Source organism: Lepus europaeus, chromosome 6, assembly GCF_033115175.1.
Source record: "Lepus europaeus isolate LE1 chromosome 6, mLepTim1.pri, whole genome shotgun sequence".
Taxonomy (NCBI): Eukaryota; Metazoa; Chordata; class Mammalia; order Lagomorpha; family Leporidae; genus Lepus; species Lepus europaeus.
In genome coordinates this window covers 96,684,541-96,688,436 of record NC_084832.1, presented here as the reverse complement: position 1 = coordinate 96,688,436, position 3,896 = coordinate 96,684,541, and positions in this window count along the sequence as shown.

The window sequence follows — 3,896 nt, the reverse complement described above, 5'->3', positions numbered from 1 at the left end:
TTGATCTCAGATTGTTCACATTGCCTTATAATACAGAAATGTACATCTTGGGAGTAGAGCATTAACACTCTGGAAGACTTCTCTAATTCCTATATCAGAAGAATTGATATGTATTTAAGGCTAATATCTGATGGATCCCATTCTCAACTATTGCCAGTTTGGTTTCTTTTAACAAGCCTTGATATCCTTGCCCAATTATAATTATATTCCTTCCTTGAAAAGTTCTAAGTCATAGTGTGTGCTTTCCTCTTGTCTCCATAGACACAGAGCAATCAAATGTTTGAGATTCATTTCTCTTAACAAGGTTTTCCTGAAATCTCTGGACCAACCCTTAAAAGGATTGTCTTGTCTCTGCAGTACAGAGAGTGAATAAGTTTCTTAAATAAATACGCATTTCTAAGGAGTCTCTACCACTGAGTCTTTCTTCATTCCATGGAAATTTACCCTATGCTCACTTATGACTTGCCTTGTACCCTGTATTTGCAGTGAACAAATAATGACATTCAGTAGAGGTAAGATCTCACAGGGTAAAATTTGGGCTGATTCAAAGCAGCCTCAATCGTATAGAACCTCAGAATATAGAAAGTAATATAATTGCAATATAATTATAATTGTAATTGCTTGGGTCCCGGCCACCTGTGTGGGAGACCCAGATGGAGTTCTAGGCTCCTGGATCCTGCTTTCAGCCAGGTCCAGCCTTGGCCATTATGGTGATTTAGGGAATGAACCACCAGATGGAGCATCTCTTTCTCTTCTCTCTATCTCTGTCTGTCTCTTCCAGTCACCCAGCCTTTCAAATAAATAAATATTTACATAAAAGAAAAATAAGCTACATTTCTGGGCTTATCTTAGAACTAAGGCCAAAGCAATAATCTAAGTTTCATTCTACATTCCATCTAAACAAAAAATTATTTTCAAATGAATCCTGCTCCATTTTTTTAAAAAAAGGAATGCACAAATATACAAATTGGGGCAAAAGAAATACAAAGAAGCAGAGGAGCATGACACTTTCAAAAGAACAGAATAGTTCTCCAGAAATAAATCCTGATCTGAAGGAAATATATTAAATACCTGAAGAAAGAGTCAAAATAATAATTCTAAGGAAACTCATTGAGATGCAAGAGAATAAAGTTAGTTTCAAGAAATGAGGAAAGCAATAGATGGCATGAATAAAAAATTCATTAAGGAGATAGAAAACAAGTGAACATATAGGTAGGATGAATTGTTTAGAGTGATCATATAAATAGGATCAAGTGCCTGGTAATAATAAGAGATAGAATTAAAAAGGAGAGAATGTTCTGAGAAGCAGTCTACACAGTAGACTCATAGAATGACAATCACTTTAAGTAACACTCTGACTTCAGAATCAGCCCTTAAGGCTTCCTGGTCTGGCTGAAAAGCCCATGAGAGCATTTCAGGCATGGAAAGTCAAGACAATGAGGTAAAACATGTTCTACATGAAGGATCTCTGTGCGTGAGACCCCAGTGGAAAGAAGTGGCCATCAAAAAAAGGATGTAGTTTTCTCTAAAGGGAGAAGAGAACTTCCCTATTGCGTATGGCCTTGTCCAAATACTGATGAAGTTTGTGGACTCAAAAAACTTCCATAGCCTAGGCAGCTCATGTCAAGAGCCTGGGGTGGTCACTGACATCATACATAAAAGTGTTAATTGCTAAATTAACAACATGAGTCACTGTGCACTAACTCCCCTTGCAGGACCTCTATCCTCAATGAGTTCTATTATGAGAGTTAACTGTAAAACTAGTTCTTAAACTGTGTGTGTGTGTATGTGTGTGCAAATTATTGAAATCTTTACTTGGTACAGAGTTGGTCTTCTGTGTACAAAGTTAATTGAAAATGAATCTTTTTTTTTTTTTACTTTTTTTTTGACAGGCAGAGTGGACAGAGAGAGAGACAGAGAGAAAGGTCTTCCTTTTGCTGTTGGTTCACCCTCCAATGGCTGCCGCGGCTGGCGCACTGCGGCCGGCACACCGCGCCGATCTGATGGCAGGAGCCAGGTACCTATCTTGGTCTCCCATGGGGTGCAGGGCCCAAGCACTTGAGCCATCCTCCACTGCACTCCCTGGCCACAGCAGAGAGCTGGCCTGGAAGAGGGGCAGCCGGGACAGAACCGGCGCCCCGAAGCGGGACTAGAACCTGGTGTGCCGGCGCCACAGGCGGAGGATTAGCCTAGTGAGCCGGGCGCCAGCTAAAAATGAATCTTAATGGAGAATGGGACTGGCAAGGGGAGAGGGAGGAGGAGGAGGGGTGGGAGTATAGATGGGAGGGTGAGTATGGTGTGAAGAATAACTATATTCCTAAATTGTACTTATGAAATTTGTATTCCTTAAAAATAAATTTTAAAAAAGAGACAGAAATCATTAAGAAGAACCAAACAGAAATTGTGGAACTGAAAACTTAAATCAATGTAATGAAAAATACAATTGAGCACTTCAGCAACAGAATTAACCAAGTGGAAGAAAGAATTCTGGTCTGGAGGAAAAGCATTTTTTTTAAGAACCCAGTCAGACAAAAACAAAAAGTAAATAATTTAAAATAATGAAGAAAGCCTACATGACATAAAAGATATCATTAAGTTAACAAATATTTGTGTTATACAGATAGTTGATATAAAAAGGCATTGAGAACTTAGTGAAATAATGGTTGAAAAATTCCAAAGTATTGAAAGATAGATGGATATCCAGATTCCCTGAAGCTTAGAGGGATCCAAAGAGATTCAACCAAAAATGACCTTCTCCAAGGCGTATTACACTCAAGTTCTTGATCAAGTCAAGGACAAGGACATAACCTTAAAGACAACCAGAGAAAACCAATTCAACTCTCAGCAGTCTTCTTAGCAGAAACCTACAGAAAGTGGGATGATATATTCAAGATCCTGAAAGAAAAAAACTTCCAACCAAGACATTGTATCAAATGAAGCTATCATTTAGAAGTGAAAGAGAAAAAAAAGTACTTCTCAACAAGCAAAAACTGAGAGAATTCATCACCACCTGACCTGCCTTATAAGAAATCCTGAAAGGAGACCTACATTACAAGTAAATACCATGAAAACACAAGACACTATCAACTTCACTAGCAGAGAAGATACAATCAGTAACAAATCAACAAAACCACAGGAAAAAATACCACTATTCCAGTTAAGAAATGGATGTAAGTCCTGAATAGACAATTCTCAAAAAAATAAAATAAATAAATAAATATAAATGGTGAATGGCTATATATTAGAAAAGTGCTTGATACTTCTACACTTCAAACTCACAATGGGGGCTGGCGCCATAGCGTACTAGGTTAATACTTTGCATGCAGTGCCGGCATCCCATATGGTTGCCAGTCTAGCCCCGGCTGCTCCTTTTCTGATATAGCTCTCTGCTGTGGCCTGGGAAAACAGTGGAGGATTACCTAAGTTCCAAAGGCTTCTTGGGGGCAAAACTAGTTGAGGTTAAGGCTAGGTGAGAGGGAAGGTAAGGGATAGGGAAATAACTGGGCCTGTGGCTGGGAAAGAGACAACTCCTGAGTTTAAGTCCCATGGAAAGGGTTTTAGGCAAACTGCCTTTGCTGGAGGGGAAGGGCTGAACACCTCCCCACACTGGGGCCCAAACACACTGCCAGTGCCCCTGGACATAGGGCAGCAGCACTGCAGTAAGGAGTTTCTTAGTGAGAGATCCTGGGGACACTCACACTGCCTTGGCAGGCTCCCAGATGTGAGGCTATCTGGCAGAGTCTCCCAGGCCAGCCCCCTGCAGCAGCTTCCTCCTCTGTCCCTGGAAAAGCACAAAGTGCAAGCCCCCACAGGCTGCAGGGAGCTCTGTTTCCACGGAGGAAAGGGGTGGCTGTTGGCATCTCAAACAGCAAGGACATTAACAAGGAGCAAGGAAC